The sequence below is a fragment of the Rattus norvegicus genome, chromosome 3, assembly GCF_021556685.1.
Source record: "Rattus norvegicus strain SHRSP/BbbUtx chromosome 3, alternate assembly SHRSP_T2T, whole genome shotgun sequence".
In the NCBI taxonomy this organism is placed as follows: domain Eukaryota; kingdom Metazoa; phylum Chordata; class Mammalia; order Rodentia; family Muridae; genus Rattus; species Rattus norvegicus.
Window position 1 is genome coordinate 129,632,474 of NC_141536.1, and position 23,560 is coordinate 129,656,033.

Consider the following 23,560-nt stretch of genomic DNA (forward strand, 5'->3'; position numbering starts at 1 on the left):
GTAACTAATACAAGTAGTTTATTTAGAGTCAGGTATACTTAATAGATGGCCCTAAAAACTTTACAGAGATGCTAAAACTGATGTTTAAAATGTTTAATGGAGAAAGCTTCTTATGACAGACAGAAATTTCAGTTCCTAAAATCAACCCTAAGATCTCCAAAGAAGATGATGGACACAGACAACTTCACCTGAATTATGGAAACATTAATCGCTGGGAAAAACTGCCCCTGTCACCAGGCCTCCACCCACAAAGTGGACACTGTTGGGTTAACTACTCTGTTCTGCCTCATCACAGCAGGTCAGATTCTCCAAGCTCCTCCTAACCAGAAAAATCTCTCAGACCTTCTGGGTCTAACAGCCAAAGGCCGACGATGTCCTTTGCAGCAACTGAAGATGTAATTCTGTCCTATGTTGACAGCCAAAGACCAAACACTTTCGCTCCCAATGAAGCCACCAAGACCACAAGAACCTAGGATAGCCATAAGTCTCTGTCTTTTTAATTGATACATAGGGCATCTGAATTATACTCCCTGATATAATTTATCCTTCTCAGATTCCTGGTGGTATTGACAGATAACTAACTTTATCAACTTAGCAACAGCCGCCTGGTTAATGCATTTATAAAAACCAGGCCTTGTCTTTTTAGAGCTATTATGTCACTTGATGAAAAATGCAAACACACAGGCAAGGCTGTCCTACTAATGGGCTTCACATTAAAGGGTAAGCTGGTTTTAGATGTAACTTTTACTATTTAAAGGAACTTATTTGCAAAGACTGCTCTCAATATTCAACCACTTACTTATGTCTAAAGATAAATAATTGGATTTTAAAAGTTTAAGGTTTATATACTGTGATGGTTTGCATATGCTTGGCCCAGGGAGTGGCACTATTGGAGTAAGTGTTGAATAGGTATCTTACTGTGAGAGTGGGCTTTAAGACCCTATTCTAGCTGTCTGGAAGCCAATAGTCAGCTAGCAGCCTTCAGATGAAGATGTAGAACTCTCAGGTCCTCCTGCACCATGCCTGCCTGGATGCTGCCATGTTCCTGCCTTGATGATACTAAACTGAACTTCTAAACCTGTAAGCCAGTCCCAATTAAATGTTGTCATTATAAGAGTCATCTTGGTCATTGTGTCTGTTCATAGCAGTAAAACTGTAACTAAGACATATATATTATACATGTCTAAAATAATTTAAATTATACACATCTCTCTTTGTGTGGGTGTGTGTGTGTGTGTGTGTGTGTGTGTGTGTGTGTGAGAGAGAGAGAGAGAGAGAGAGAGAGAGAGAGAGAGATAAGGTTCTAAAGACTGACTGAATATATTTAAGGGCAAGTTATTCTATGCTATTGTTATACTAAGATTTCAGAAATCTAAAGTTTTAACATTAATCAGCCAAGTCTTGATAATCTGGAAAAGCATTAACTGCTATTATCAGTCACAAGTTCAAGATTTTAAATTTTCCCTGGTTGTCTTCCAAACATAGACTTAAAGATGTTTATCCTCAAGTTAAAACATCTCTGTATATATATATATATATATATATATATATATATATATATATATATATATATAGAGAGAGAGAGAGAGAGAGAGAGAGCGCACTATAGATAGAGATATAGACGGGTTAGATAGAGACAGTCTTCAGCCCTCTGGACTGAAAAAAAAATATGTTTATGTTTTTAACCGAAAGCATAGCTTTTGCTATGACTTGGAAGCATGGATCTACTCTAGCTGTTTTACAGACACCTGTTAGCTGATTTTTCTACAATGTAGATTTCACTAAGATTACAAAACATAATAATGTAAGTTTTATGGAATTGAGAAAGAATTAAGACTTAGACCCACCTTTTACAGGTCAAACTGACTACAGAGAAATACTCCTGTGAATGAGAAACCTAAGATTCCCTGCCTATTGCCTATTCCTGAAGGGGAGCTCCAAAAGAAAAGATTCCTTTTGGTTCTTTAGCTTTGAGCTGTCCCCAGTCTATCTGTCTTAGCAGAGATACTTTGCAGTGTCTACCACTGGGAAATGCTGGACTTGCCCAGTGGATGTAACTTCCCTGTCTCTTCAGCTGGATCAGTTCCTGATGCTCTGACGAGTATCCCATTGTCCTAGTTCTCTCCCATCCTTTTGCTAACATTCTAGCCTTCCTAGACACTAGCAATAGCATCCTAATTTCAGCAGGAAATAGTTACAGAAGAGCGTATGCTGCCACTTAACCTTAACAGAAAGGTAGGAATATTAAAGGAAACGTCCTGGAAGAGGGGACAAAATGGTTACCTGTAGTTCCAATTGTCATACCAAGATAATAACCTTAAGATATCTAATCGAGCAGGCATAATTTATGAATGAGCAATACATCTTTTAATGCATTACACATTTTGTTTTCCTCTTGATAAAGAATGCTAAGGCCCTATTAAGAATTTGACAGGGAAGCACAAGACAAGGAGGGAATGATGAACTACCCTATCTCCATTTTGTCTTGAAAGCCATCTTATAGTAAAAACAAAGTTCATTCTTGATTAAATCTCTGTTTCCGAAAGATTGGGCTATGCCCCATCTGTAACCTTAACTATAATAGCTCTGTACTGCCTGTTCCAGGAAATAGCAGCCGTGTCTTTGTTTTAAAAGGTTATTATGACCGCCTGTTGTTATGACCACCATCACCATCTTGCAACCCTACGTTTGTTTCCAAGGTTATTACTGCTGTCTGCTGTTATAACTACCTTGTTATGACCACTCTGTTATATTCTGCTTCTGTAATCCTGCCTATTTGCCTGCCAAATTCTTAATTTAGAAACCCCTCTACCCCTGAACTATAAAAACCTTATCTTTGCCATGTCTGATGCTGACTTCTTGAACCCTGTCTTAGGGGAAGACAGTCATTGTACATGAATCAAAAAGCTTGCTTTAATTAATTTGGCCATAATGATTTGGGTCATTGGTCTGTCTCATCATGTATTTAGGATTGACATCAACTCCAGCATTTGTACACAGTGAAAATAAAGCATGGAAAGACTGATGTCAGGGAAACACACCAGAGCCAATGGGGATGTAACAGGTTCTAAAAGATGCTTTACCTAAAATGCATTGGCTTCCCACGGTAACCTGGTAACAGAAAGGCCCACCTAGTAACAAATAGCAGGATGGAAGCCTGGCATCTCTGACTATATTTTCTATCTGCCTTTATAGCCATCTTGGCAGAAGTGAAGATATTCTGGAGATACACCCTTCCCCTTAGTTATAATACTATTGAAGCTATAAACTGCGTGGAGCTGGAATTCCCCCAAATTCTTTTGCTAGAGGAAGAATCTGGAGGAAAGGAAAGTGAATGCCCAGAGACAGCCAGAGGAGGAGCCTGCTGGGAGATTTCCAATTGTTCTGTTCATTTATAGAAAAGAGTAAATCTAAAACAAGAACGTTTCAGTGATGGGCTGAGCACATTTTGACCAGGAATGCATACTCTTGCCCTTTATTTAAACTTAAACTACTCACCACTTGAGCGCATGCTGCTCATGAACAGGACCCAAAGTAGGCTCCCAGAACCTGTCAGGTCATTCACAACTCCAGCTCCAGGCGAGCTAATACCTCCGGCCTCCACAGGCTCGCTCTCTCTCTCTCTCTCTCTCTCTCTCTCTCTCTCTCTCTCTCTCACACACACACACACACACACACACACACACACACACCACTGAAAATAAAATGTCTTTTAAAAAACCCTAAATCCCATTTAGCATCCTAAATATGGACTTGAATATCACTGAACCCCTCTTTATTTCCTCCATTTCCATGTGGCTTCAGTGACTAAATATACCTTCTCCTCTTTTCCCTATGCTTTGTCACTTTAATTGACAGGCAGCTGAGTCCAACTTGTTAGGCTGCCAGACTCCAGGCTTTAAACTCCAATTAATACTTCGTTGCTCTGGGTCACCTGCTTATCTCTGCGCATAGGTGAACTAATCACTTAAGGAGTGCCTATCTAGAAATTTGGGATGCCTAAGCTATCTCATTCCCCTCAGAGACTAGGCACAATGAAAGGGTAACTGGAGGCATCCTGTCAGTTTTTTATGATGTTCCATTGTTATAACCCTCCCTCCCCCAAGTTGCCTAATGGTCATCAGTTACTGTATTAAACCAACAGTTACTTCAAATTCCAGGAACAGAAGACTTCACAAGGCAGAATACCCCATATGAGGAGAGTGACCAATAATAAGGATGCTACACATTGGAGCAGGAGGAATTTGCTTCTGAGAACCACCTTGTACCCCCAAACAATGAATAATTATTTGGATCACCTTGTAGAACTGGCACTTATCTGTTGTCTATCTTCATAGACTGTAACCTCCCTGGCCAAAAATGAGAATATTCTAAAACGACTCTTGTCTCTCAAACTGACAAGCAGACTCTTGAAAGAATGGACCCCAAAGAGATGGAAAATTTCCCAAGAATCTCATGTCCACCTACTCGACTCTCTATTTAAACTTTGATTTTACTTCAGTACCCTGAAAATAGCCATGGCGGAGACTGGATCTCTTGGTCCTCCTTAACAATGTGGCTACATTAAATAAATCATAGTTTTTCGGCTTTTTACTATTGATTTGGCTGTTTTAATTCGTTTCTAATGTTTGGGTGGCTGAACTTGACCTCTTTGGTAGAAACTGTATGGCCAAATACAATAACGCAACTACTTTATTATGAATTCCTTTACCCCATTCCTCGATTCTTCATGCCAAAACTCATGGCATTACCACAAAAGTTATAGTTTCTGCTTCTCATAATTATTTATCTCTTTGCTGTATTTTGGACAGGTGGCCAAGCCTAGTATGTTGACACTTACAGTTGATGGACTGTTGCCCCCAAACCCCACTAACAAAACAGAAGCATAGAATTCTATAGTTGTTTCTCAGATTTAATGGTTAGCTGGGGAACCCTGGAAATTCCAGATTAGGCTGCAGATGGATAGAGAGGCTCACGGCTCCTTAATCAGAGAATAAGGAAGGGAAGCTGGCCAGGGAGAGGTATTAGAGACTCTGGAGGAGACCTCAGCCTACAATCATAGGGTGCAGAAGGGCCATTGAACTGTATAACGCCTCTGTGCCCCTGAGGAAATTCAGCATGAAGAGCAGGGCTTGCTGCAGTACAATGAAGGCAGTACAAAGCAGCCATCTGCTCTATACCGAGTCTCACCGTGGTTGAGGACCATTACTGACAATTACCTTTTCCAACTCCACTTCTATTTCTTTACTTGATGTTGCTTTGGCTTTCAAATCTACCTTTGTACCTCCAAATCTTCAGAGTCCCTTTCTGTTCCCTAAGCAGTCTTTCTAAATCTTTGCCCTGGGGAATCTATCTGAGAAATGTGATAGTTACCTCCAAAGCCAATGCCCCAGGACTGGTTTGAAACTCTACTCAGCACATGCCTTCCTTTGTGGCACACTCCTAAGACTACCCCCGAGAATACTTTATTCTTTCTTTACTGAGTCCCTTTATAGTAGGAACTCAGAGAAGGAAGAGGATACACAAGGAAAACTCTGAAGCCAGAAGAAAGAAGGATTCCCGGAGAATAAGAACAATAAAGTCACCATTAGCAGATGTGGAGCCCTGTCTCCTCTACAGTGCATACCTCCAGGTCTGGTGGCAAGGAATAGTCTCCAACAGCTAATGTAAAGATCTTATGTGTCGTTTTGGTGAACTGACATCAGAAACAGATCTTTCACTTTCAAAATGAGTCAATTCATTGCAACAAATGTTGTTCTATTAGCAAGTCATATTAAGAAGAGAAGAAACACAACCTTCACAGTAGGTGTCTGTGTTTATAGTTTCTTATACTTTAAGGACATAGGTGGTCCTTATAATTTCATACGGACTGGAATTTGTGGTTTACTAATTACTTTTGAGGAAATGGGAAAAGACACTGGTTGGAATCAACAGTTTCTTCAGTTCAGGTCGCTTGCAGGTTTCAGCTGACTGGTGAATAAGCTGCACAGCAGCTATGTTTTCCCTCAGGAGCTTTAAAGAGTCAGCAAATGGCTCATCTGTCAATCCTGACCTATATGACAATTAGTAAGCTCTCCAACAAGCTACTTATCAATAACCTACTTGAAATGGATAGAAGAGGTTATTCTTGTCACAAGAGGTTAAGTTGTGCTTTGATAACTAATAATTGGTGTCTGTGGGTTTGAACACATGTTTTAAAATATATGATACACTTTCTTTTTCATTATTTCTTGGAAACTTTTTTGTTTACATTTCAAATGTTATTCCCTTTCCTAGTTTCCTGGCCATAAGCCCCTCATCCAATCCCCTCCCCTTCTTCTGTGAGGGTGTTCCCCCTCCCAGCCCCACTCTTTCCCAACCCTCTGACATTCCCCTACACTGGGGATGGGTCTAGCCTTTGCAGGACCAAGGGCTTCTCCTCCCATTGGTGCCTAACAAGGCCATCCTGTGCTACATATGCAGCTGGAGCCATGGGTCTGTCCATGTTTAGTCTTTGGGTAATATGGATACAGAAAATGTGGTACACTGTACAATGGAGTACTACTCACCTATCAAAATCAATGACCTCATGAAATTCATAAGCAAATGGATGGAACTAGAAAATATCATCCTGAGTGAGGTAACCCAAACACAGAAAAACATACATGGTATGCACTCACTGATTAGTGGATATTAGCCCAAAAGCTCAAATTATCCAAGATAAAATCCACAGACCACCTGAAGCTCAAGAAAAAGGACAACCAAAGTGTGGATGCTTTAGTTCTTACAAAGAGGAACAAAAATATTCATAGGAGGGGATATAGAGACAAAGGTTAGAACAGAGACTGAAAGAATGGCCATTCAGAGCCTGCCCCAACTGGGTATTCAGCCCATTTATATACAGCCACCAAAACTAGATAATATTGATGAGGCCAAGAAATGCATGCTGACAGGAGCCTGATATAACTGCCTCATGAGAGGCTCAGCCAGAGCATGTCAAATACAGAGGCGAATGCTAGCAGCAAACCATTGAACTGAGAGCGTGGTCCCCATTGGAGGAGTTAGAGAAAGAATTGAAGGAGCTGAAAGGGCTTGCAACCTCATAAGAACAACAATGCCAACCAAGCAGAGCTCCCAGGGATGATACACATTTCTTGCTTATATATAGAAAGGTGTTCTCCATACACCTTCACTCAGAACCCAAGTTACTCAAGGAGGTAAAAGGAGGGAAGGATGGAGGGAAGAAGGAAGCTAGTGACGGACGAAGAACAGGAGAATCAGCATCGCTCTAAATCATAGAAGCGCTATGCATTATCCTGGTCACGCTTCAGTAACCTAGAAATCTCACAAAGCTTTAAATGCGGCAGGAAATTGGAAGCACTGCTTATTAACAAGTGGAGTGTTTATCACAATACACATAGGCCCGAGCTCATCAACAAAGCATTCTACAAAAAGACAAAGGCAAACAGAGCAAAATGGTAGCATGGTCCAAGAACACATCTTGTAATCTTGAGTTTCATGTTAGTAACAACATACTTAAAAGGAGAGAGAAGGGGAGGAGGGGGAGGGGGAGGGGAGAGAGAGAGAGGGGCGAAGAGAGGGATGGATGGATGGATGGATGGAAGGGAGGGAGGGATGGAAAGAGGGAGGGAAGGAGGGGGTGAGGGAGAGAACAAATAGGTACACCAACCTCTTATCAATGAGACCAAGCAGTTAATGTGACTTCCCAAGATGACACGGCTTAGTTGGCAGTGGTCTTCTTTGAACTAGCAGCTCTACAATGACTGGATTGAGGAGTGGTAAAAAAAAATTTCCTGAACAAAACACCAATGGCTTATGCTCTAAGATCAAGAATCGACAAATGGGATCTCATAAAACTGCAAAGCTTCTGTAAGGCAAAGGACACTGTGGTTAGGACAAAACGGCAACCAACAGATTGGGAAAAGATCTTTACCAATCCTACAACAGATAGAGGCCTTATATCCAAAATATACAAAGAACTCAAGAAGTTAGACCGCAGGGAAACAAATAACCCTATTAAAAAATGGGGTTCAGAGCTAAACAAAGAATTCACAGCTGAGGAATGCCGAATGGCTGAGAAACACCTAAAGAAATGTTCAACATCTTTAGTCATAAGGGAAATGCAAATCAAAACAACCCTGAGATTTCACCTCACACCAGTGCGATTGGCTAAGATCAAAAACTCAGGTGACAGCAGATGCTGGCGAGGATGTGGAGAAAGAGGAACACTCCTCCATTGTTGGTGGGATTGCAGACTGGTAAAACCATTCTGGAAATCAGTCTGGAGGTTCCTCAGAAAATTGGACATTGAACTGCCTGAGGATCCAGCTATACCTCTCTTGGGCATATACCCAAAAGATGCCTCAACATATAAAAGAGACACGTGCTCCACTATGTTCATCGCAGCCTTATTTATAATAGCCAGAAAATGGAAAGAACCCAGATGCCCTTCAACAGAGGAATGGATACAGAAAATGTGGTACATCTACACAATGGAATATTACTCAGCTATCAAAAACAACGAGTTTATGAAATTCGTAGGCAAATGGTTGGAACTGGAAAATATCATCCTGAGTGAGCTAACCCAATCACAGAAAGACATACATGGTATGAACTCATTGATAAGTGTCTATTAGCCCAAATGCTTGAATTACCCTAGATCCCTAGAACAAACGAAACTCAAGACGGATGATCAAAATGTGAATGCTTCACTCCTTCTTTAAATGAGGAAAAAGAATACCCTTGGCAGGGAAGAGAGAGGCAAAGATTAAAACAGAGACTGAAGGAACACCCATTCAGAGCCTGCCCCACATGTGGCCCATACATATACAGCCACCCAATTAGACAAGATGGATGAAGCAAAGAAGTGCAGACCGACAGGAGCCGGATGTAGATCGCTCCTGAGAGACACAGCCAGAATACAGCAAATATAGAGGCGAATGCCAGCAGCAAACCACTGAACTGAGAATAGGTCCCCTATTGAAGGAATCAGAGGAAGAACTGGAAGAGCTTGAAGGGGCTCGAGACCCCAAAAGTACAACAATGCCAAGCAACCAGAGCTTCCAGGGACTAAGCCACTACCTAAAGACTATACATGGACTGACCCTGGACTCTGACCCCATAGGTAGCAATGAATAGCCTAGTAAGAGCACCAGTGGAAGGGGAAGCCCTGGGTCCTGCTAAGACTGAACCCCCAGTGAACTAGTCTATGGGGGGAGGGCGGCAATGGGGGGAGGGTTGGGAGGGGAACACCCATAAGGAAGGGGAGGGGGGAGGGGGATGTTTGCCCGGAAACCGGGAAAGGGAATAACACTCGAAATGTATATAAGAAATACTCAAGTTAATAAAAAAAAAATAAAAACGAAAAAAAAAAAAAAAAAAAAAAAGCAAGTGAGATGGCTCAAGGGATAAAGCTGTTTGCTTTGCCAGTCTGGTAACCTGGTAAAAGTGGATTAAGAGAACCAACTCCACAGAGCTATCCTTTGATTTCTCACAAGTAGCATATGCACATGCTACACATGTGTGAAAAGTAGAAGGATGTGGAAAATATTAAAGAAACCCTGATCTGCCTAAGAGCTTTCCAACAACTATGTTTTCTTTATCCATAGAGGACTTCAGAAATAGTTGCAGAACAAAATATCTTGACCATAAACTTTGCATAATTAGTTTTACTTCTGAACTAGCATAAAAATAAAGACTATAAATGTCAAGTTGGTATGCATTCCATCTTTTTAAAAATTCTGTTGGAATCACTTATCTTTAAGCACCATAGAAACAACAACAATAATAATATGATGATGATATAGCACATTATGATGTAGACACATGAGAAAAGATAGCAGTTCTATTATGAAATCTGCATGGTTATGATTGAGAATTTAATCTAGGTTGAAAATAGGATTAAGCTTCAATGGCTGTGAAACAATGAACAATTATCCACAACCTTTAATGAAGACAAATGTTGGCTGTGAGACTCTTCTACAAGTCAGGGAACAAGGGGTGAAGTGGGGAATCTTATAAGCTTTCTGTACCAAAGCTGAGGCCACTGCAGAACATTCTTACCATCCACTTGCTGGTCCCCGTGCCACACTCTCAGGGCTGCAGAAGGTCCTCAGGCTCAGGGAGGGAATAGCATTTTCATATGAAGCTGAAATTTGCCCGACTCTTAATTTCTCAGGCAAGTGTCCTTAGCTTTATCATTGCCATGAGTGTACCATGCCAGGTATGTAGATAGATGTGTCTATTCACGTCTTTCCAAAAGGTCAGAATTATTGAATAACAATAAATTCAATTCTCTTGGCTGTAATTTGCCAAGTAGTTCTGATTTTCATCGGTAGCTGGCTGAGGGATGTGTGTGTGTGTGTGTGTGTGTGTGTGTGTGTGTGTGTGTGTGTGTATTAGAGATTGGCTACAAAGAGTTAAAGGGGACAAAGCAGAAAGTTCTAAGAAGCTCAAGGTAAGCAGAAAGCTGACAGGGATGAAGAAGAAGTCTCTGATGATATTAAATAGTGACCCTGCTGGGGGTCTACTAGGTCTGCAGAGTCGAGATGCTGGGTCATAGTTGAGCAGAGCCTCAGAGTCCAGTTAAACTAAGAAGTGAGATAAAGGATCATGGGGGCCACTGAGGCAAAAACAAGACCAGCTCCAGACTAATGGGAGGATCAACAAACCTCCAGGTTGACAGACAGACAACAATTCAAGTAGGCAGCATCATCAGTGTGAACTGGGCTGTGCTAAAACCCCCACTGAAGCTACTCTGTGGGTGTCCAGGCAGGGAAACAAATCCTGAGCAGTGAGACTGAAAGCTTAGTTCAGATTGAATTCATCAACCCGGATTAAGACTTCAGGGAGTCTGGTGCTAGGCAATTCATTGTTAGAATATTTAAAACAGTAAAATTTGGGAAAAGTTCCTTGGTATAATACAGTCCCCTGTGCACGAGGAAGAATAATTACATTGAAACTCCAAGTTCATTTAAGGACAGAATTTTGCTTTAATATGCACGAACCCAAAACCAGTTCTGGCCAGATTAGCCTTTCCATTCTTCATATCTAGATCCTCTGGAGATATGTTTGACTAGAAAGTCTAGTTTGGCTGTAGCTAGGGGAGGCGAAACCCTACACCGTTTTCCAGTATTGAATGTAATGCAGGTGGGAACCCAAGACTGCTAGGTGCATTGTTCGGAGAGTGTATGCATGGAATGCGCAAGGAAAGGAGCTGCCTGACAGGTGCTTCCTTGTAAGAGCCGGGTGTGCTTAGTGCATACCAAATAGTCTCCGTCACTAAGCTATTTCCTATGCTCGCCTACCTAACTGCCTCCCTTACCCTTTCAAACATTACAAAGTTCCCTTCATATTCAAACCGCATCTTTCCTAAGATGTGAAATGATCTTGTCCTACGAACCTTCCTTATACCTCCAGGGTACTGGGTGTGTGCTCTATTATCTGTGCAAATGTGTTCTATGGGATCACATGCTGTCCAATCTCAGAAGTTGATTCTCAACTAGTTGAATGTGTTTTCAAAACCAACATTTTGTAAAGAAAAATAAAAAGCAAAATAGGAAAGCTAAGATCGCAACTATCACGGAAGAACTTGAGTGTCCCAGATAACTTGGTGGAAGTTCGCCTTTCAGACTGGCTGTTTGCCTGCTTTAGTAATGGTGATCAGAAAGGTTTTTACCACACTGTTGTTAATCAAGCTCTTTTTCTTTTGACTGTTTGAGATGTGAACGCAATGAAAGCTCAAAGGTTACAGGATGTAAGAAAAGACAGGAGCTCAAGAAAAGACAATTGTTAGAAATAAGACAAAGTAATGAGATTTACCCAAATCTAGCAATGACAGGCGTCCTGCCTTTTTGATTGCTGCTGTTTATAATCTTAGATCTAAAAGTTATCTAGGGTCTGCATTACTTCTTTCCAAGGCCATGCACTTGCTATCCAGCCCATCCGTCTGGACAGCCTATCTGAAAACGAAGACGCATTTGTGTCTGTTCTTTTCTTTGCCACAGAGGACCCTAGAACACACATGACTTAGCAGGAAGGTGTGAAGGTTGTTTCCTCCCAGGCAGGGACTTGTCAGCAAGCTCTTCACTCCAGCATTGAAACAGGCAAGTTGTGTGAATACATACACCTTACAATTAAATCTTTTCACGGATTCTCACTGAAAATTTCTGCTGTCTTTTGGATCACACCCCAAAAAGTGTTCAAAAAAGTACATGGACTGGGTGTCAATGACAATGTGCAGATTTTTACAAAAAGGTTGACTGGAGTGAACTGCTGCTAAAAACCCATGCGTTGGGTAATGGTACCTGTAAGACAGGGGCCCAACATATTTAAAAAATGCAAACATGAACAATATGAAGAATTCTAATGCATGTGGCCACATACATGATTTCAATCATATCTTTTATGGCCTCTAAAAGAGAACTGGACTAGAGTTAAGAGCTGGGCGTGTGGAGCATCTTCCTCTAGTCCAGGGCTTACACTACTTTACAGACTACACTTGTTCAATAGGAACTGCTGATACGAATTTTGTCCAATCCGCAAACAATTACAGTAAGGGACGAACGTATTGGCTGCCCGGCTTAGTTCCTCAACAACACTCAAAACTGCTAGTTGCTCCCTCCTTTTTGAAATAACCTTGAAGCATGATCATCGCACCCCACACCCTCAGGACGTTCTGTCGCCCAGTCCTTGCACCTTCCTGACCACTGAGCTGTTTGTGTCTAAAGAGATTTATGTTTTGCCCTTGGGAGAAACACCAGAAAATATGAAAATAGACTCTAACACACAGACACAAAACTTGTGGTTCTGACTAACATTCCCTTCCCAGAGCACATTCTTCCAAACACAAGCGGACCCGCTGCTCAAATAGCATTCTTAGATGTTAGCGTACCCAGGTACTTTGAAACACAGACTTCATTTTCCTTGAGGTTGAACTCCATTGAACACTTTCTATTGAGTGTAAGTAATGGTTTTCTGTTTGTCCAAATGCCTTGCTTGGAACTGTAGTATAAACATTGATTTTTATATTTCTAAATATACTCATAATCTGCCAAAGAGTTTTTTGTTGTTTTCATTTCCTTGTTTTATTTTATATAGTAATTAATGTATCCATATTCCAAATTTTTATGTTCTTCTTCCTGCAGTAGACAGCAATTTGTATTTGAAGCTAATTCTTTTTATAAAATAGTAGTGGGGATCAAACTATGACTTCATATATGGTGAGAAAATGCTGTACCAGTGAGCTACATTCCCCAGCTCTCCTTTTTATGATATTCATATAGCTGTAGTATATTTGTGTATATGTATGCATATGTATGACTGTGTGTATGAGTTTGGAAACTCGAGGTCAATCAAACTTGGATGTCATTCCCGAGACACCTACCACTTTTTTCTTTTTTTGTCTCTTGAAGTCCTGTCTCTAACTAGCTTAGAGTTTGCAAATTATGTTAGACTGGCTGGCCTGCGGGCCTCAGAGATCTACCCTCTTTACTTTCTCACATCTGACTTTTTTTGTACAGATTCTAGGGACAGAACTCAAGTCTTCTTGCTTACACAGCAAGCACTTTCCTAACAAAGCCATCTCCCCAGTCTATTCTTGCAGTATTTTTAATGACTTTCCCCATGGACTCTTCCATTGAGAACTCAGCTATTTTGCCAATCAGATTGATGATGGCACACTTTACTTTGCTCTGCTGAAACTACTCAAGGATTTTGTAAATAACTCTATTCTATGAGTGAGAAACTTTCTATAGAAGTTCTAATATCTGTTTAAAGAATACAATTACAACAGTATCATGAAACTTTCACAGCAACAGCATGTGTAAACACAGTAGCATATAATTTATTTCTTAGCTTTATACAGTATAGAAATCCAAAGGCATAAATGTATGTACAAAAGTAACTCATAGTTTATTAGGAGACAAAACTCTTGTACTATTGACCATAGTAACCAAACGGAAAACATATATATATATATATATATATATATATATATATATATATATATATATAAAACTTTACCCTGCTTATCAGACTTTAATTATATTATGTATATAACCCCTTAATAAGACACATCCATTATCTAGACAAGATATAATAGACTAGATTTAGGGTTGCTTGGTAGCGAGTAGGTAATATAAATACACATAGTTTCAGTTGTAGATATTCCTAGCACTAGACTCCCTTTTATGTCTGTTCCCTTGAAAATCACATTAGTATCTACATAGCATGGCCACCATTCAGAATAAGTAGATTAGTGGTGCCTTTCAAAATAGATTAGTGTTCCCTATGCCCTTAATTAAAGTGGACCTCATTCTATCATTCTTAGACGAAAAATTATGCAGAGAGAAAATTCCTTACATGCATGCACTGGCTGCAGATATGTCTCCTACTTGGTTCTGTACAGTGATCCAGTTGTCTACAGCATTCAACATTTCTGGAATAATGTATAAAATCGCTGTTTATGTTCCTTTAGGACAAAGGAGTCAATTCTGAGTGGGGAGAGTCGTAACCCTGAAATGAGGTGGATTTCATACTTTCTTATAAGCTAGGAATTGCTAACCATTTTGTTAAATGGTAAGAGAGGGGGGAGGGAAGAAGGGAAGGAGGGAGAGAGAGAGAAAGAGAGAGAGAGAGAGAGAGAGAGAGAGAGAGAGAGAGATACCAATGCATTACTCAAGCTGATAATCTTGGAATGGGAGGAGTCCAGTCCTTCTCTGGTTCATCAATGTCCTCGGCTCATTAAGCACAATCTCATTTAGAAGTGTCATCATGAGACCTATTCGTTCCACAGACATCAGAAGAGATCATTTTGTACATGGCCGGACTAAATGCTCTTCTCTACAACTGGGTTGCCATTTTATCCGGCTGACCTCACACTAGGAAAGACATTAGGCCTAAGGCCTTTTACATCTTGGATCAAATTTGCCTGACTGTTTTCCTAAGGAACATAACAAATGACCACAGAACTCCTGCCTCAGAGCTTTGCAAATATGACTGTCCATTAGAACCACCTGGGAAACAATTATAAAGGTGCATGCTTAGAACTAACTCTCTCTCTCTCTCTCTCTCTCTCTCTCTCTCTCTCTCTCTCTCTCTCTCTCTGAAATTCTAATTTCATTGGAATGCAATCCAGGTAAAATACTTTTTTTAGCAGCCCAAGGTAATTCAGGGGTCAAGGTAGAGAGCTACGGTGGAAACCTATTGCTCTGTCCAGATTGACTCTATCTGGCTGAGGCTGACAGAGTAAGTATGTTTTATTTACAAGACAATTGTCTTTTTTTTTGTGCTTTTTTTTCTCATTCACTCCTCTACAGACTTTTTTTTTTAACTTAGATGGAAGAGAATACTCATCTCTTGGTTTTCAAACTGCAAATGGGCAATGCATACAAATAAAAAGCTAAGAGGTGGGTACTTCAGAGTAGTGTGGCAGTTTGAATTAAAAAATAGTCCTTAACATGGCTTATGTATTTGAACATTGGTCTCAAGTTGGGAAGGTGGAGTCTTTCTGGTGGGCTTTGAGGGTTTGCAGCCTTGCATCAATTCCTGTTTTCACTCTTGGCTTCCTATGTGCAGATAAAAATGTAACTGGCCAGCTTCCTGCTCCTGATGCTATGCTGCACCTTCCCTCCCATGAAGGACTGTAGCACTCTGCAACTGTAAGCCAAAACAAACTTGTTCATCTTTCTCCCTTACATTGTTTCGGATCATGACATTTCTCACAGCAACAGAAAATTAACTGAAAATTAAGTGGTGTCTGCCATCATTTCTATTACTGGTGCTCTTAGAGCCCAGCTAGTACATCAAGATCACTAGTGGGGAAAAGAGAAAGAAGTAGTAAAGACTGCATGGGGCAGGAGCAGAAACTGTATGTAGTCCTTGGGCTGGTAAAGGCTTCCTGAGGAAAACATATCACCAAGTGGAATATATCTGACTAGAGAGTTAGAGACAGGGTCTTCCTTGGGGACCACATCCACTATAAGAAGCAAGTAACGAATATGCTCTCCCAAAATCCATCTCTAATTTGTTTCCATGATAGTTACAGAATGCGCAAAACCCAGAGTATTCCTGATCACTTCCTAGGCCTTTATCCTGAGTATCATTATGTAAAATCTGAATTTCTCTTCATCATTTCTTTCTACTATACATACACAAAATCTCAACTGTAAAGGTTGGTGATGGTCAAGCATTTGGTATCAGCAATGCCTTACCTTGGTAGACATCTAAGAAAGCACAAGAACAACACATTTAAGACTCCACTGAAACTATTAATGATACCAAGTATGACATTTGCTTATGAGTCTAAGTTTACCACAGAGGCAGCCAAGCATATTCCCTTGGAGAAGTCCAAAACTGTTTACCCTGCCTCCACCATGTGAATTCTCACATGCAGAGGGCTACCTTTTAAAGTGTCTCACATAGTTTTAGAACAACATGTTTTATGTTGCCTGAAGAGAGAAGCCGCTTTAGCTGTGAAGCACCTCCTGCCCATGGCTAGACCCTTCATATCTGACTTGAGAGAGCACCTGACACAATACACAGGCAAAGCAAACCAAGTCACCACAAATCACTGATGCTACCTAGTATGAAGTTTTCATCCATTCCAGAGTTTACACACAATAGCAAGACACGGCAATTAGCAAATTAATTGTACATCAAGCTTATGTGACATTTTCCAGTGAGTTATATCACATAAGTTCATGAATGTCAGGTTTATTTATTCTAAGCTATTGACATTAACTAAGTACATCCTGCTAAGAGTAGCTCACAGATGAAGGTTTTTCCTTATCTTTCTGCTAGCAAATGCCACTTAGGTGTTTCCTGGGAAGTCTAGTTATTACTAATTTGTAAATAGATTGCCTTATTCATCTTTCTTTTCTAGATGCTCCAAGTAAACTCCAAAAATAAATGGCAGGCTCGCTGCCAACCCTTTGCTTTCCAGTGTCGCGGCTCACATCTAAAACCCCAGTACTGAGGAGGGTAAGGTAGCCTGTAGTATACAGTGAAACTCTGTGTCAGAGAAAAATGGAGGCAAGCAAAAGATATCAAAAACATGCCACTGTATCAGTTCCTTTTATGTCACTGTGATAAGAACCCATGGCCAAAAGTAACTTAGGTCCCAGAGGGATAAATTCCTCGTGGCAAGAAATGCCTGGCGTGGCAGCAGAAACAGAAAGCTGCCTCACTGCATTTTCATATACACACAGGCAGCAGAGAGACAGCACAGGAAGTTGGATGAGGTTATAAACCCTCAAAACCCATGCTAAGCATGGCTGCACTTCCTAAAGATTGAATAATCTTCCCCCAAAGTGTCATCAACAGGCAAACAAGGGTTCAGATACATGAGTCTCTGAGGGATATTCCTCATCCAAACCACCACAACCACTTGAACCTCAAATTCAGAGTACCAGGAGGTGAGCACATGTGGTGAGGACTACTTCTGAAGTTTCCTTATCTTTCAAAGAAAAGTGCGTCTCGGCTCATTTCCGAAGACGAGACTGAAGTCTAACTCCTCACCTTGGTAGAACCTGGTCCCAAGCTAGTGACTGTTCTTCAAGCCATTTATCTCTCTCAAAACATCCTTTACCCTGCTTCTCAAAGTGTCTGCATCTCCATTTCATCTCCTTGTGAAGAGGGCATTCAAGTTTCAACCATCTGGCCTGGCTTTGATGTCCCTATCTTGTGAAGCTCCCATCCACATGTGCGTGGTAATGAACGTGTGTGCCTTTTCTTCTGATTCTCTGCCGACTGTCAGTTTACCCCAGCACACCCAGCCTTTGAACCTTCACAGCATAAGTCTGTGCTTCCCTACACCATTCCTCATACCTTCTTTTCATGGTTCCAAGTCCACTGCCATCTTGACCTCATGACCAGTATAGTCAGGGAAAGTTTCTTCCCTGAGTAGAGCAAGAAGAAATCAAGAAAAGTATGTCAGTATTCCAGGTGCCCCAAAGCAAGCTGGAGATAACAACAGCAGGATTTCAGCCCTGACTTCCTAATAGTCTTCATTGTATTTTTACTTGTGGGCCACAGTTCTCTCTTTAAAAGATATAGGTCACCCTTGAAACACGCACACAAACACATACAGTCATAATATTTCAAAGACAGTGTTTTAAACATCACCACTGAACAATGCACCATGTGCCACTCTATCCACAGGAAACAGCAAACCCTAGAACTCTGGGCTGTGGGGAGCAGGGAGACAGGTGGATATTTTTCCAGCTACTACTTCCAGGGAGAAGAGTGACCCTTGAGGTTGTAACATTTTTTGTCCCTTTATGCAAAAATGATGCTCTGTTATCATAAGTATCTGCCTCATGCCACACTCATTGTGGAACCGCCAGTTCCTGGGACCATATAACCTATACATAAGAAGTATGCATTAAAAATTTTGTTGAATTAAAACATGTACATTTGGAACTGCACAATAAAATTCTGAAGGAAGAGCCCCAGAAATAATTTCCTTTGCATTACGCATGAGAAGAGGAAAAGACTTTTCTAAGATTACAGTTGGTAAGTATCTAAATCAGCACTTATGTCCAGATCTCCAAGAACACGGATTTTTTTCCCCCCTGCACATGGGTCTATGCAAGCATCATTTTCCATGCCTTCTTGTCACTTCGCTCAGTACCAAGGTCAGGACTGTGACTCAATAATGTCTTCATTCTTTATATAACCTTTGCCTCCAATAATCCTCAGCTCAATTCTTGTTATTCAAAATGTAGACGGTGAAAATATTTGGGAATCTTACAGGCTAAGAGGTTGTAGTATGAAGAATGAAAAGCCAGGCACTTTAAGCAAAGGTCTCTGCCACTACACACCAGTGTGCCCTAGACAAATTTCCTCTTAATCTGCCAAATCTACTGTATAGGAAAGGAGTGGATTGGTTTATCACTATGTATCCTTCAAGTTCTGAAAGTCTGCAATGGTCTCCCCAATAGCTATTTTAGTCTCTAAACCATACACTGGTTTAGATGGGTAGTAAGATACTCAGATTATATTGTGCATACTCTTTATTTGGTAGTTTAATTCTACTGCCTGTAAAATGTGCAGATGGAATGTACACAAACTCAGCACCTTCCGTCACCTTCTGCATGAATCCAGAGTAAACGATCAACCTTACGTTCACCCAGAGAATGACGTACCATGGCAGATCGCTTCTGCCTTTCAGCTCTGTCTTCTTCAACCCAGAAACTGGAAACTGGGGAAGCAGAAGGCAGTGACGGTATTTCACTTCTGGGTCAGCCTAGATGATCTGGGCCGCCATCGATGAAAGAAAACCCCTGCTGAGAATAGGAGACATCTCTCAAAGCATTATGGAATAAAGAGGAAACAGGGGGAAGGGGATGAGAACAAGGAAAGTAAGAAAGGTGGACACAAGAAAAGGAAGGAACACATTGAGTCCATGAACTGCCTGACTGGTATTGAGTTTGTGATCGATGTTGTTGCCTGAGAGTCCCAACTGTGGATCAGGCTTCACTAACATTGAGAAGGTTAGGAAAATCAGCCTCAAGGTGGTTGTAGCCTCATATCACTCCAGAAAAATCAGCTAACTGACATCTATCTAACAAGTGAGAGAAGTTGAGGCAGCATTACATTGGTGCTTCCTCTGTACTTCCCTGGCTCCCAATATGCTCCATGACCCTGGTGGCCGATTCAGCCATGCACTGCCAGATTTTGGCCTCTTGTAAATGAGGAAGTGGGACTGCAGTTCAAGGTATGTTCTGGCCACATGGAACTGCATTTTTCATCAGCAAGGCCATGATCAATGCTGCCAAAGCTTGTTTTATTCCTGTGTCTGTTCCTAGCAGCCCTATGGAGTCAGCGTTTCTAAATCCCGCAAGCACTCCATCACAAAGCAGCCTGGGCTCCCTGTAAGCCATGGGATGGTACAAAAACAGCTGTTATTTCTTTCAGGATTTAAACACTGAATCAAACATGGCTGAGAGAAGAAATGCAAAAAGCTTCCAGGGCTTCTTGCCTTGTCTTGATACAAGAGGCAGGTCTCCTGAGAATGCCTTCACTTAAAGCTGTGACTGTCTCTTATAGGTAGCATGGGTCCGTCCTCATGGGAAGAAGGAAAGACAATAGCTGTAGGTCAGAATCATCCATCAACCCAAGACTCCTCCCAGATTCTCATCCTCATCACCCAAGAGCACTGAGCCTTGTAATGCCTTCTCTATTGGTTTAAGTTTCCAAAATTCTTAAAGCTCAGAGATGAATAATACTGAGTGGTTTGTTTTTACAAGAAAAATGTTTAGCTAAAAACTGCATTCAGATCATGGAAGAGATAAAAACAAACCAACAATAAAAGAAAGCCAACACAAGTCATCTTATAAGGAAACAGGATAATTATCTAAAATCTACAGCACCCCACAGTCTTACAGGTCCTCTCCCCAGGTTTGGTCATGGTAGATCAGTGGTTCTCAACCTTCCTAATGCTGCAGCCCTTTAATACAGTTCTTCATGTTGTGGTGAACCCCAACCATTACTTTTGTTGCTACTTCATAACTGTAATTTCGCTACCGTTATGAATCATAATATAAATATCTGATACATGACCCACAGATGGAGAAGTGTTTAGAGGAACCATTTCAAATCCTTAACTCAGAATTCATACACTATTCCTTTAATTGTTATCTCTACCTATGATCATCAGGGTGGAGGAGAGGACTTTGGGTATCCTTTGGGGAAGGCCAGGGCTCTTTGTCCCAACTACACAGTTAAAGATTGGGGAAGTTAAGACTGAAAGAACAAACTAATTGGCCTGTATACAGAGAATAAATCAAAGTGGCCCTTAATTCAACAGAGGCCAACCTCAACAAGCAGTCCCTGACTAAATAAGAACTACTTGTCTGTCTGCAGTTTTAAAGGTTACAAAGATTACAGCAGAATACAGAATTTCACAGACCTAGCTCCATTTTTCTTTTGTTTTTTTCTTTTTCCTTTGTTTTTGCTTTTCTTTTTCTTTTCACTTTGATTATTTAACAATGCAGGAGGCAGGAGGCAGCATTCCAATGAGACAATGGACTTCTCCTAAGGCACACCTTGTCTCTGTCTCCTCTAGATCACAAGCCTAGAATCACTGCTGTGTGAGTAGGCAGTTTCCTAGTCCTTGAGGCTACGCCAACCATGCTTTATATAATTCCCCCAAATGGTTCTTCCCTCCTTCCTAATTTGAGCAAATTCTATTTGCAACTAAGTAATTCATTAAAACACAAGTACCATCACTAAATACCTACTATGCACCAAGCTTAACAAAGCATCCTTTGTACATACAATTTCATGTAAAAGTCATAGCAATTCTATAATTTAGGGATAATTAGAGTGAGGTGGGCTAAATATTATGTCAAATGCTTCAGGTTGAATTTATTTGCCAGGACTTCAGGGTCTTTCTGAATTTAAAACACTCCTATCTTGTAGCTTTGCCATGGCCTCTCCCATACCTAAAGACTATGTCTGAACCTTAATTTACTACCCAACCCCCGCTCAGTCCAACAGTTGTTTGTAGGCAGATAACACAGTCAGCTCACGACTCTGATTACCCAGCTTTAGCTTTGAGAGGAAATTAACATAGAATGATTTCTTCTTCCTGTGACAGTTCTCATGTGTTCATTTATGTTATAGAAGGTACTTTAAGCATAGATGGTAAAAATCTACCTATAAGGAGTATGTTCTTTGGAATAAATTCAAGCCCATTGGCTATTGGGCTCCAATGTCAGTTTACACTGAACGGAGTGCACCTACCTAGACCTCTGTGAATCAACAGCATCCTTCTGAGGACTCCTCATAAAGGGTTTGCGATTCCAGCCAATCCTTAGCTCTAAAGGCAAGAAACTCTTGAACAAATATGGCCGGGAGCATGAGCTTTCTTCCAGGTTTCCCCTATTTGGTCCTTCCTTCCTCTGAGAAGGGTTAAATGGATGACAGAAAGAGCATGAGTGACACAAAGCACTCCGAGACTAAATGGGAAGCCAAGACAGAAGTGTGTAGGAAGCCAAGCTGGTGCGTTGCCTCAAGTCAAAGTCTGACAGAGTTGCAGCTTCAGCCTAGCTGCCTCTGATATGTGCAATGTTGGCCCCACTCAGAAGCTGGCCTTTGTTTTTGTATTTGGTAGTGCTTGGGGAAGAGTTATGGGGAAGGAGAGGAGATGTGAATTCTGAACTGCTTCCAGTTCTGTCAAGCAAGCCCTGCTAGATAGACCAAGGGACAGCCAGTGACACAGAGCCACAAGTGCTAGTCCTTAAAAGTGTGAGCACACACCAAGCCTGAGAGGAGAGCAGATACCTAAGAAGATTGTGTTTCTAAAACAGAAATGCTTCTCTTTTTGTATCACTATTGTCATTTATGCAAATCTATAGTGTTTGCCACAAGGTCAGGTATTGGATAAATAATACTACCTGAATGTCCCACCCACTCTACTTGATAAGGCTCACAGACCAGCCAGGTTGGATTCTGAAGACTGATTTTACTCTATTTGCTTTTTCTGGCCGGTAGGTGTTTATTGCCCATGTTAGTCAAACAACAACAGCCTTTTGGGAATTGTAACACATATATATGGTCTGGAACCTCTGAGAAAAAGAATGAATCCCCTTTTGGGAGGAGTCTCCTCTGTCAGGGTCAGAAATATATGATCCTTGCATGGGCCTATTGGCACAGGCCTCTAATCTTGGTTCCTTGGGAAAGTGAGGTAGAAGGAGTTCAGGGTCAAGCCCTGTTCTGAGATAAACAGTCAGCTCACACCAGCCTGGGGATGTATGGAACACCTTGTGTGAAAAAGAACAGTGAAAGAGCTGGGCACTTAGCAGAGCACTCGCCTAGTGTGTATGAAATCCTGCTTCAAACTACAATAAACACATGCACGGGCCCATGCACTCAAGCTCACACACACACACACACACACACACACACACACACACACACACAAAATAAATAAATAATAGAAAGAGAAGAGAGTCCGCACTTGCCATGGGTTTCACTCTAGGAAGGTTAGTAACAGATTTCAGTCAGTGCTGACCCTGATGATGGTATCATCAGTGATGCTCCTGGGCTTCCAGAAGGACTCGCCAGCCCCTAATCTTTGTCTCTCTCTAAACAAATGCTTGCCCTTTTCAAGTTTTGCTGATTTATCTTCCTTCCCTAAGGCCCAGGGACTCCTTGGAAAGACCCAGCCAGGGTCCATGATAGGGTTTCTTCTCTTTGTGTCTAGAGTCCCATCCCAGAGCACCCAGGCAGCAGTTTCCTCCATGGGGAGTCAAGGACCCCCACAGTAACAATGGGGACTGCGTCTAGTATAATTAACCTCTCTTAACAACCAGTTCCTTTCCTGTGCCAGCATGATGGGGCAGGTTCATCTATGAAGGAGTCACCCTCTGTGACTGATCCTCTACGTTCTGACAGTGCTTTCCTCCAAAGCCACCCTCTCTATACATCCGCTCACAAGAGGTGCATCTTCTCTCTGTGCCTGCCAGCCCCCTTGGTCACACTGCTTCAGGTCTCCATTGTCTGGGCTGCTGTCATCCTGGAATTAATCTGAAAGTGGTCTCTTTGACAACAGTGG

At 41.3% G+C, this 23,560-nt stretch overlaps 1 long non-coding RNA gene across 1 annotated transcript in view; it reads right to left on the reverse strand.

The window, feature by feature from the left end:
- Positions 1-19,286, reverse strand: part of LOC148006549 (uncharacterized) — a 161,032-nt gene extending 141,746 nt beyond the window's left edge. The window contains exons 1-2 of the long non-coding RNA XR_015684642.1: positions 19,146-19,286; positions 17,827-17,897 (exon numbers count right to left, since the gene is read on the reverse strand). This is a non-coding gene — a long non-coding RNA (uncharacterized LOC148006549). The remainder of the gene's footprint in view (positions 1-17,826; positions 17,898-19,145) is intronic.
- Between the last annotated feature and the right edge of the window lie 4,274 nt (positions 19,287-23,560).